General features: G+C 42.9%; 1 protein-coding gene across 1 annotated transcript in view; it reads right to left on the bottom strand.

The window, feature by feature from the left end:
• The window catches only part of bcap29 (B cell receptor associated protein 29), a 188,751-nt gene that overhangs the window by 113,871 nt on the left and 61,842 nt on the right, over positions 1-13,038 (bottom strand). The window lies entirely within an intron of this gene.

Below are 13,038 nucleotides of genomic sequence, written 5' to 3'. Positions count from 1 at the left end.
CACGAAGTGAAAAAGAGTGGAAAATAGAATGTATGCATTTTTTTAGCAGTATCCAAGCAAAACGAAATCTCATGGTCTTTTTTTCATTCATTCATTCATTTATTCATTCATTTTCCAAACCGCTTGATCCTCATAGGGTCGCGGGGGGGTGCTGGAGCCTATCCCAGCTGTGTTCGGGCAGTAGGCGGGGGACACCCTCAATCGGTTGCCAGCCAATCGCAGGGCACACAGAAACAAACAACCATCCACGCTCACACTCACACCTAAGGACAATTTAGAGTGTTCAATCAGCCTGCCACGCATGTTTTTTTGGAATGTGGGAGGAAACCGGAGGACCCGGAGAAAACCCACGCAGGCCCGGGGAGAACATGCAAACGCCACACAGGGAGGCCGGAGCTGGAATCGAACCCGGTACCTCTGCACTGTGAAGCCGACGTGCTAGCCACTGGGCTACCGGGCCGCCTGGTCTTTTTTTTTCTTAAAAAAATTTTTTTTTTTGCAGGTTCGAATCTCACTTTAATGTGTTCGGATGCACACATTCGATTCTCTGGAGTGTCTTACCAAATCAAATGTGAAGCTACACAACCAATTACAGGTAAGATTTTTGTGCTTCTTGGCTGTTACTGTTTTGTCAGAGTTGGGATGATCGAAGTAATAATACAGATACAGAGTGCAGACCTGGTCTCCTGTATCTTGACTTGACTTTACCTGGTCAGAAACCCTCCATTTGTTTTTTCTCACAATGATGACTAAACTAGACGGAAACCTCATCGGGTTGTAACCTCATTGTGCGTGTTTGTTATGATGAACCGGCGGCCAAGAGTGACATCACACCAAGGCCGTAACCTCGTAACCTGGGTAACATTTGAACCGAGGTCCAGGGCCATAAATGCGGTATGCGGTGAGACTTCAACGCATAACATCTGTTGTTTTATTATTATTTTTAAAAAATGTATTCTGTGTTCCCGCGGTGACACCTATTCACATGCGTGCGGAAGTTAATGTCAACGCCAGTCTCTCATTGGGAAAAAAATAGCACACTTCATAACCAGCCTTAGATCACATCTTGACTTGTAAAAGGCTCGTGTTTAAAGTTGACTTTAGATGCCAGATTTTGATCTCTCTTGTTGATTGCCCCCAACACCCCCCGCCCCCCCTCACACACACACCGTTACCATGGCACTGCCTTACAAGCTTTGAGCAAACAGGAAGTGTGCCAAGGCTTTTTACACATTGCTGCAGCTCATGTGAAAAATATGTTTGCACATTTGTGGCTTTGAGTGGCTTTAGACCTTAATGCAGCCTGAAAATCACAACATTGTTGTCATTCACGTGTTGTGTTCAGAGTGAACAGGGAGGCCGATGACCAACTGCCATAGATGGGTCCACTTAGCTAACCATGGTATCACAAAATTGGTCTGCGCAGACCAATTTTGCTATGGAGGATAGTCACTCCAGCTTGTGAGGAAGTTTAGCCTATGGAATAATTTCACACACATTTGTTTCACTAAATGACTCTGGAACATTAATGTCCTTTTACCCCTGCTAATGTCGCCGGGATCAGTGTTTGACAACTTTTACTGAGCCAAGGCGTAAAATCATTGTGCCACCAAACAACAATGTCACAAAATGTATACATAGTAAACTGAAGTAATGACGATCTCATCTCCGTTTAGACGCCAATTTGAACTCTCGGCCTGATTACTCGAATACAAAGCTGACGTTCGGCATGAAGCCAGTAATTTAATTGTCTGAATGACAACAGGCTATGCGCGTTTCTGAAACATTCTGCCATGGAATTGAATAGCATACAATGGTTGCGGCTATACATTATACGTCGTAGTCTGGTCTTGATAGCAAGCAGAATGAAGGACAGCGATTAGATAACTATCTGTCAAGTTGACTGGTCTTTTTTTTTCTTTCTCAAGGTCAAAAGCAACCAACAATGTTATGCTTGTACCTCTTGCACATTTCACTGCAAAACCACTTCCTCAATAGCCTCTCTCTTCCTGTGGGGTGGTTAAAACAAATCTTAGCATTTGAAAAGTAAAACCCACAAGTGGAACGCTTATGCTCTGTAAGTTAACAAATTGGAGCTCTCTGAACAATCGGTTTCATGTTCACTTTGTTCGGAATCGTGGACTCACTGACTTGCGTGCAGCATTTTTCATCTGGAACTTTGAATTTTGATTGGCCAAATATAAAATGTCAAGCCTGCGATGAAAGATGTTCAGAACAAAGCGGAAGTCAAAATAACACTGAAGAATCCCCAAAGGCTTCTTTTTAATGAATGCCGACAGGAAAGCTAACCTCAGATACGGCATGCTGAGTATGCCGATCAAGATGTGCTTCTGCAGGTGCAAAAACACCGGAAAATATTGGCAACTACAACAGGAAAAGTACAAGAAATGGAAAGGAGAAGCTGACCCAGATGCGGGGGACAGAGCAGTTGAATTATGAAGTTCAACAAGTCCTTTGTGCGCCATTGTCACATAAGGTTACATTTGTAGAAACAAAAGGAGGAGCGAATATGCATGATAATTCAGGCGAGCGAGCGCCGTAGCTTCCCCTGCGATTGCTGAAGGCTCCTCAAAGAAACATCCGGATGTCACACCTCATGTCGTCCATCGGTCTTATCAAGCATGATGTGTAAATATATGCATTCGTTTTTGGATGGGAAACGAACTGGGTCATTTTGCAGCACGGAGTGCAATGTTTATCAAATCTCTCTTTGCTTTTATAAATACAGAAGATGTCGTTAACGGCCAGTTTATGCTGAGCTGGATCCAATTCCGAGTGAGTCTCTGTTGTGTAGCCAAGCTGCCTTTTTTTTTTAATGGATGGCTTGAGTTAGCTCTGCAAGCTTTCTGGGCGTGCAGCGGACACTTGACATGGTTTTGCATGCGTTGACGTGTGTGTGTGTGATTGTGCACCGTTTTTTGCAAGCACTTAATGTACAGTAAACAGCACATGACTTGCCCCGGAGGCGACGCACATGCACGGGATCTAAAGATGTGAAGATGTTTACATGTATACAACAACTCGGTCTGCATAACAGTAGGTGAGGTTCCCTTTGAAATCCGAATAACATCAACGTGGGGACGGCTCTTGATTGACTCTTATGCCTTCTTACAGAAGGGATAGACAATGCCTCAAGCAACATAGTTCTAACTGACCTTTGTTTTAATTTAACACTGTAAATATATCCTGGTTTTCAAAACTGTCCATCAGCATTTCCATATCTGCCCGTGGCAAGTCAACAGAAGGGGGTTTGCAAGGGGAGCAGTGCCCACCCAGATCTATCATCCATACACTGTTTTTCTTTCTCTCTAGTATGTAAACAGTCAAATTGAGTACTTTTTTTTTTTTTACAGGGTCACAATTTTTTGTCCCCTTTAATTGAGTGGTATGCAAAACATTTTGGATGTTCTCCCCGTGCCTGCGTGGGTTTTCTCCGGGTACTCTGGTACCATCCTTGACAGGCTTTCCTAGTATCTGGTTGTTCATAAATGCACTTTCAGTCAATGTAACATAGACAAGGAATATTTCTTTATTATGTTACTAGCACACAGTCACACACAGATACGATCAGTATTAAATGAATTAACAGATCTCCGCCCAACAAGGTATTTCCAGAGCTGTGGCCACCGATCTTGCCTTTATCTTTAGAAAAGGGGAAGTCACCGAACATCATCTGTTAACGCCACTAACAGGAACAGCAGATATAGAACAGGACAAACCGAACTCGGATACGACACAATCACAGACAACATGCCCCTGTCTTGTTATTTCATGCATATAACGTCAAGTGAGATGCGTGCATACTTTGTTGGACTTTTTATGGCTTTTGTGTTACGATTATTCCATAAGAAAAGCCATATGTTTGCGGTAAATAACATTTCAAGTCACACAATGACAGATAAGTTTGAACAAAGACCTTTCTGATGCGCCTGATGATTCACGGATGTGTCATACGACTGCAGTGTAGCGCCAACCACTGGCAAGGAAGACTGAATCCATGCCAGATTTGTTTTATTTGTTTATTTATTTGCCATAAGTATCAGTAGCTGACATCGGCATTTCTTGTATCGGTACTCGCCCTTCCCACTACAAACACCTAAATGTAGAGCTCTTCTCCAAAACGAGATAAAAGCCACGTTTTAAAAATGGGAATGATCTTGCCATGTTGTTTGTTCGGTACAGACTTTGTTGAACGTAATCGGACTGAGCCAATGAGTTCGAATGAATGTTTTAAAAAATTGGAAGTCTTGTTTTTCTTGGAATAATCCAAAAATGTCATTGTGTAGGAAAAGCTCTTCAACTGTTTTACCAACTTGTGCATGACTGTAGATGAGATGACTTCTTGCAGTTGAGAACTTAATGCTTGGAAAAATCCAGTCGGATCTTATTTGTTAATAGTAGAAACCCAGGAAAGGTTAGTGATGATAAAATACAGGCTCCAGCAACCATTAAAAATCTTTTTTGCGTGTGTGTTTGCATGTGTGCAATGAACAGTGATTTTTTTTTCTCAAAAATATTAGTGCCAAAATTGCTTTCCAATTCTGAAATGACCCGACCCGTATAACATATGTGCCATTTTAATACAGCGAGCGCAACGCAGATTGTTTGAATGCTTCGCTGTCCCTCCACTGGCACACGCCCAGTTTTAAGTGCCACTAGGGGATGAATCCCATTGTTTTGTCAAGAATAGATGCAGTCTGGCTCCACACAAACAAGTGACCTGACCTCTCACTGAACATTCGGCAAGCCTCCTCGCTGCCCATCTTCAAAACCCTCCTCAAAACTCACTTGTATTTTTTTGGCATTCGACTCAGCATGACTTAAATTTGTTCTTGATTTTACTGTTTGGTGCTTTCTACCGCCTTTATTACCGATTTGTCTTACTGTTTATTGTGCATGTTAAATTGCTCCATGTACAGCACTTTGTATGCGGCGATGGCTGTTTGAAAGTGCTCGAGAAATACTGTTGACTTGACTTGACTTGACTTGATGCTCCAGCCATCTCGGGTTAATTAGTAGCATAGAGGTCAAGGTAATGAGGTGGAAAGCAGCAACAGTTCACTTAGAAGTGCACTCTCCACAGGCAATAGCCAAGACATCCTCTCTCCTGCTTGTCTCAAAACAACATAAGGCCTCACGATGAGACAAATAGATGGACTTAGTTTGAGCCACTGTGTCCACTGGAGTCACTGTACTGCCATCCATTCATCTCTGTGGCCATTGGAGCAGTTTGTAAAAACATCCAGAACCTTTACAGTTTTCCAACGTCACGTGCAGCACTCCTTTGCGGTCTCATGGGTTCTGAACTTCCTCTCTTTGTGTTGATAAATATGCCTGTCTTCTTATCAAGTGTTTCCGAACCTTTATTGAGCTATCCATTTTACATTCCAAACGTCTCATCGCAGACCACCAAATAAAGGTTTCGCAGAAAGCATAAACACTGAAATGATGATGTGTCTCGTCACAACTTACTCACAATCTGACATGCTTTATAGCTCATATGATTTATTCTGTTTTAACAATATGGGAGGAGGAGGGACTGTTGCACTTCATTCATTCATTTTCCGATCCGCTTATCCTCACGAGGGTCACGGGGGTACTGGAGCCTATGCCAGCTGTCTTCGGGCAGTAGGCGGCTGACACCCTGAACCGGTTGCCAGCCTATTGCACGGCACACAGAGACAAACATCCATCCGCGCTCATACTCACGCCTAGGAATAATTTAGAGTGTAATAATATGAATAATGTGTCAGAATCTGTCTGCCTGCACGTCCATCAAATTCACCAAAATCTCATTCCAAGTCTGCTTCCAGCTCGTCGAAAGTAATTGTCAGGTGCGCCGGGGGCATGTAAATGAAATGCCCTCGGCCCACCGGAATTCCCAGCATGGTGCTTTGCGGTCAAATTCCCAAACATGCTAATTTAGGCTTAGATTGGCATGAAAATCAAGAGATGTTTAATTTTTACATTCAAGCGTGCATTCACTGCATGTGAAGATAAAGCCTATAGAGTTCAGACACGATGTTATTAAACACTCATGACCTTTGAAGAAAATAATGAAAAATTGTCCCCCCACCCCAAAAAAAAAAAAAATCCTTCTCTCATTATGATTGTAAACTTTGGGTGTAATTATGTTGTTTAGTTTGCAATAATACAAATGTAAAAAAACTTCAACAACAACAACACATTTGACAATAAGTTTTGGGTGAATGTACCCCAACTAGCATGCATGGAATAGTCAGTGTAGAGAATGAATGTAAGATATTATTAAAGCCTATGGAAGAAAAGAAAAACAGAAGAAGTAGGCCTCGTGGTAAAAGAATGCAATAAAATCATGAGCGTTCCTTTGTTTCTGTCATGAAAGTGCATTTCAGTGTGGGACTAACTTAATCAGGGAGCATTGTGGGACTCAAACGAAATCGACAATTCCATCTGCTGCTAACCGGCATTCACAGACTCCGAGCCACAGCCACCTGCAATATGTCATTTCATTGGTAAACGTGTAATTAGCCATCTATTCATTTGTGTGTGCCTCTTCATCTGATTTGAACAAACAGTATGGTGCACCCAATCCTAATGATTAAGAAAACCACTGGCAAAAAGCCTGCTTCATTTGCAGAGATCACTTGGATGAAATTTGTTGTGAAGTGAGGCTCTCGAAATAAAGACTCTTCACATTCAAAATCCAATTTTAACCGTTTGATTTGGACAAAGTGTTCAAGTCAACAGTGACATTCAGGACAAGTGTGCTCGTTTGAGTTATTTTGTCATGTAACCCCCTCTTGTGGTCAAGTGGTTTTACGCTTTTAGATGTCATTTTATTTGATTGAACAGCATTTGTTGTTGTTGTTGTGGTAATTATTATTATGGTGGATAATTTTATCATTTAATCTGCAGTTATATCATGTTCCGGCAACTAATTCACTCGTTTGATGAAGTCGGACCCCAAATGTCTTGAATGTTTATTCAGACATAAGACTCAATTATTTTTGCTGAACACAATGTGCCAAATTCCCTTTGACTTCTCTTAATTAATCAAATATCCACATGTGGATGGTATACTGTATGAGAATTGGTCACAAGGTTAAAATTAAATTGCTAATATCTCCCTCTAGGTGGAACCATTATCCCATTCCTTTAGTTGAGCAGCTTCAGCCAGCCACAGAAAATTTAAAAGACGCTTTTTCAATTTCAAACACAAATATAGGACCGTAGAAACCCTCTGTATGGGGCGATTAATCATCAATCAATTCGTATTAAGTCTGTAAGATGTTTTTTTCATGACGGATGAATGAAGCTATTCAGATCCCATCTTTTTTTTGTGTGTGGGTGCTGGACGTCGAGAGCGTTTTCATCCCTTGCATCACCCAACCCCCCTCCCAGTTCTGTTCGTGCCCATGCCTCTAATCAAATTGGAACATGTGATTACTTGATTTGTAATGACAATGAAAGCCATTATCATCTCCATCATTGGTGAAATGTGCTTGAGTTTGGACTTTGCTCTTTCATGCACGCTGTCATTTGGTGCCTCGCAAGCATGTTGTATTTACATGCATGACTGCCAAAACAGTCCACCATGTGATGCACCTCTCATGTATTTTTTTTTTCATGCCCAAATGCACAAGGTCCCTCATCACAGACCGTGTCAATATTAGTCGCGAGGCATGTTTTAGGAGTCTAGTAATGGAAAATGATTGTTTAAATAAATAAATACGTTTAAATAATTTTCTCCCGTTGGGTTACATTTGCATCTGATTCACAATTTAGATTATTTGTCATCAAAGAATACTTCATGTGGCGAGAAAAAAAAAAGTATTTGAACAGATTGATACATGGGGAATTTGGCTGTCCTCAGAATTAAGCAATCACATTCAACCACATCTCCCTTTCACATCTTTCAGGGCATTCTCACTGGGTTACCAGTTTGAACAGGAAATTTAAACTGAATTCACCTATATATCCTGAATTCACCTTTATATAGCCTTGAGCAGTCCAGTGGTTAGCACGTCGGCTTCACAGTGCAGAGGTACCGGGTTCGATTCCAGCTCCGGCCTCCCTGTGTGGAGTTTGCATGTTCTCCCCGGGCCTGCGTGGGTTTTCTCCAGGTGCTCCGGTTTCCTCCCACATTCCAAAAAACATGCATGGCAGGCTGTTTGAACACTCTAAATTGTCCCTAAGTGTGAGTGTGAGCGTGGATGGTTGTTCGTCTATGTGTGCCCTGCGATTGGCTGGCAACCGATTCAGGGTGTCCCCCGCCTACTGCCCGGAGACGGCTGGGATAGGCTCCAGCACCCCCCGTGACCCTAGTGAGGATCAAGCGGTTAGGAAGATGAATGAAAATGAATGAATAGCCTTGAGCTAATCCACAAAAACCTTTGAGCTAAACGCTAAAAGACTAACCCCTAGCATTAAGGAATGTAAATGTTATTGATTTCATTTATCTTTATTGGCTTTTTTCCGCCCCAATATAGTGCATTATTTACTATATGTATGTGATTGGAATTCTAGAACACATTTGCGCAAGCATTCAAAGCGTGATATGGAAAGCGAATAAAATTAAATCCTAAAAGACCAGCTCCCCATAATGACACTATTTAAGGGAGGGACACATAATGTCTCACCATCAATAATTATTGTGGGCTCAATGCATACAGCATCCAGATGTCAAGGTCTGCTTGTATTGAGCACTGTTCCCATTTCTGACAGCTGCATGCATCACCGGCTCCTTTGTCTGAGCCAATCAGAAGCTGGCTACTGGATTTTTCCTTATACTGGACAAGAGCTGCGCATACACATAAGACTGAAAAGAAGGGAGAAAAGGAGACCATGGCAAGCGATAACCAGACACAGAGCGGAGAGGGAGAGGAGACCACTTACCACTGTGACGTGAATTTGTTAACTGTATAACAAAGAGGAGAGCGGTGTCACAGCGGATCGACCAATCAGGTGCTTAGAAATTGGGCCACTTATGACATCAATGCTGGAATCGGATGACAGTTTGCCCGCATGAGGGAGCGTTCCAGCCAAAGGACAGACGGGGGAGAGCATAATGTGATGCTCTGTTCAGCAGTAATATAAAATGCGGTCACAGAGTGTAAAAAAAAACTTGCAGAATTAGTGCATGCATACGTAGTTTTCAGCAGAAAATGAAGATTCAAGTAAAAAAAAAAGTCATTTTTATGGTCTTGTGTTCCATTTGTGGATATGATGTTTTCACTGTTTGACTTGTATCCTAATAATGAAGCCAATCGTTAATCATATCCAATTTTCTTTGAGATGCACGCATAAAGGATCTATGTTTTATTTTCATCTTGAAATTATTGTGAAGTCGCATTAATATTTTCGAGGCCGTGGTGAGCCCCCATAATGAGTACATAGAGCTCCAAGAAGCTATACAAGAATGCATTCAGTGACATTCTGAATCATTGAACATGCACACATAAACAAAAAAAAAAAATCAAAACTATTCTGGTTGGAATAGATTTTGCTCTCCAAGGAAAAGGCATTTCTGTTTTTCACACGTTATTTCAATACTCTTTGTCCAGAATGTTTGTGGTTTCACAGCTGCATTATCATTTATTGCACAAAAGGGAGTATGGTCGAACCAAAGCTTCAGATGTGAGATCAAGACATCCTTTTACGGGCTCGCTGAAACCCGGGAAACAACCACAGGAGAGATTCACATACGAACTGAGTATAGAAGTGACTCTGGGGAGAGTGAGAAGTTCTTCACGACAGGCCGCCGGCCGCGAGCAGGCAGTTTTTCTGAGGAGTGAGGAAATATTTGGGATTGGGATATCTAATCTGTCACACTGATAGGAGGTCCTTCTCTTCTACCACAAATTCTGGTACATCATCGCTCGAACAGACTCCATTGAACGATGCAGAGTTGGAAAAGTCCCCAATTATATCAGATATACACGGCCGTGGTTTGTCAGACATGATCTCGCGAAGGCATCGATGTACTCTTCATGGCACATATTCCAAGTACGAAGTGGATTTTCCACGGTTCCTTATTTTGCAAAATCCCTTGTGATCATGACCCATAAATTCAATCTAAATGAGACCCGTGAGATTTTACTGCACATTAAATCCAGCCATTCAGTCTATTTTCTTTCTTTCTTTCTTCTCCATATTTCAGCGAGTCTCCTATGGGAAGGTGTCAAGATGATAAAGCAACAGAGAGTCTGGGAGAACCAGGCAGGAAGCAAAGAGATGGGAGATGGTTTTGGGGGGGGGGGGGGGGGGCGGCTTGACACATGGATTGATTTACTCATGTATTTATTCAAGATTCCCTCATGCTTTTACGGGACATTGTGGTTTCACAGCACACAAACGTACCCGTGCGTTTTGCGGCAATATCATTTTGCCTCACCAATTCTGACAGTTTGTTCAAGCCCCGTTGTTGGGTGAGTGGCTTTACAAGTTAGGACGATTATATTATGCTTCTGGTAGGATAGATTGCTCTGAGCCGGGGTAACACAGAAGAGGTTCCCATCCTCCGGGCAGCAGACATGGACCGTGTGCGCATGTACGTGTGTGTGTGGGGTGTGGGGCGGGGAGGAGGGGGAGCAAAGAAAAAAAAAGGCATAATGCATTGTGTTATCCGGCCATCCATCATTTTGGTTCCATTTACCCCCCCCCCCCCCCCCTCTCGCGACCCCGTACAGGATAAGCACTGTTGAAAATGGATAGATGGAAGAATCAAGATTCTTTTCACAAATATTCCGTGACTTGAGAAAAATTGGCCGGTGAATCATGCCCGTGTGTTTGTACACACGCGTTTGCCACGAATATGCAGGGCCACGTGTACACTGCACAATGTGCCACCATGCTTTCGAAAAGTGATTTGATGTATCAGAATATAAGCTAGGGCGGCCCGGTAGTCCAGTGGTTAGCACGTCGGCTTCACAGTGCAGAGGTACCGGGTTCGATTCCAGCTCCGGCCTCCCTGTGTGGATTTTGCATGTTCTCCCCGGGCCTGCGTGGGTTTTCTCCGGGTGCTCCGGGTTCCTCCCACATTCCAAAAACGTGCGTGGTAGGCTGATTGAACACTCTAAATTGTCCCTAGGTGTGAGTGTGAGTGCGAATGGTTGTTCGTCTCTGTGTGCCCTGCGATTGGCTGGCAACCGATTCAGGGTGTCCCCCGCCTACTGCCCGAAGACAGCTGGGATAGGCTCCAGCACCCCCCGCGACCCTAGTGAGGATCAAGCGGCTTGGAAGATGAATGAATGAATGAATGAATATTAGCTATAATATAGAAGAAGATGGGGGTGGCCCGCTAGTCCAGTGGTAAGCGCTTTGACCCCCACAGTGCAGAGGTTCAACTCCGGCCTTCCTGTGTGGAGTTTGTATGTTCTCCCCGGGCCTGCGTGGGTTTTGTCCGGGTACTCCGGTTTCCTCTCACATTCCAAAAACATGCATGGGAAGCTGATTGAACACTCTAAATTGTCCATAGGCGTGAGTGTCAGCATGGATGGTTGTTTGTCTCTGTGTGCCATGGGAGTGGCTGGCGACCGGTTCAGGGTATCCCCCGCCTACTGCCCGAAGACAGCTGGCATAGGCTCCAGCACCCCCCCGCAACCCTTGTGAGGATAAGCGAATCAGAAAATGGGTGGGGTAGAAGAATATTTTACTTCTACATCTCGGCTGAGAAGTGACAAGATTGTTGCCAATAGCTTACAGTACACGAGCTGTGTATCATGAGCATGATTTTTTTTTTTTTGGTACTGTTTTGGAAGTGTTTTTGATATCAAGTGTATTGCAAGTTCAACAGTAATCTGAGTTTGGAGCAATCTCACGCGTATCTGAATTCCATTTCACATTTGTTTAGTTTGACTGGAAATTTAGATGCGTCTAGTGATTACCCTAACTTCTGTGTGTGTGTGTGTGTGTGTTAGCAAGTGCGTGCGCATTATCCTGTTATCCCTGTGGCTGCAGTGCTGAGTAGTTAGTTGGACATACAGAGTGAGGGTCACCCAGAGGTGTCTGCAGCGAGCGGAAGATTGGGAAAAAAAACAAATTCAAACAAATTGGACTGAGACCAGCAGTGGAGCACGGGTAGAAAAACGTGATCACATTTTTCTCTGTTTCTTCACATCTCCTGACAAGGTATTTGTTCTTAGTATGTAAGGTCACAAGGGTGAGGTGCATACAAATAAGGACATTGATGTGTAATCCTCTCTGTATTAGCCGCAGGTAAACAAAATGCAAAAACCACAAAGCAGTACATTTTGATGAAAAGAAATATGTGGAAGTGACGTTTTCACGATGTTGTGTCACACTGTTTGTCGATTTCATTGGTGGGTTACAATGCGCTGTTGACAAAACCGATGCATAATGGGAATCGAAATAAATCGGAAATCCGATTTAGCGTATACTGCATTATTTGCACACCACATTGTAGTTAGGCAAAATGTTGACAGTGTGGTCAGTAACGTGTTAAAATGTAACGCATTACTCTCACTCCTTAAAAAACCAGCAAACACCTTATTAAGTCGAGACCAGTAATCAGATCAAAGTTGCTTTTCCAATGAACTGTGCATAGCTGTTTGGTTTTTTTTGTTTGTTGTCATTTTCCGAAGTAAAAAGCCACAGAACAGCGATGCTTTCTTGCGCTGTCTCTCGGAGGGACAACGCAGCGAGCGGCAAACACGCGCACAAATAATGGGTGGAGGAGAGAAGGCTCATCTAATTTCTCTATTTGCTACTTCACGTGTCCGACTTTGCGCTATAGTTGACGTATGTGTGCTTCTCGTAGTAGCGCTATTGACCCCCAGCACAATTGGTAGACAGAACAGTGGTTAAAAGAATGACACGATAAGTGCATTCACCCGTGTGTACTTTGAATGACTTGAGGAAAAGTCATCAAAACTCGGGTAGAAAGAATGACATTTTTTTTTTGCAGGTCTTCTTTTTTATGTCAATTGTGTCCATTCAAAACGGGTCCAACACGACCCACTTTTTATTTTAAAGGCTTAAACCGAATATCAAAAATATCAACTAAATGCTCAAACA

This window comes from Hippocampus zosterae, chromosome 10, assembly GCF_025434085.1.
Source record: "Hippocampus zosterae strain Florida chromosome 10, ASM2543408v3, whole genome shotgun sequence".
Classification (NCBI taxonomy): Eukaryota; Metazoa; Chordata; class Actinopteri; order Syngnathiformes; family Syngnathidae; genus Hippocampus; species Hippocampus zosterae.
This window is presented reverse-complemented; position numbering and strand designations above follow the sequence as displayed.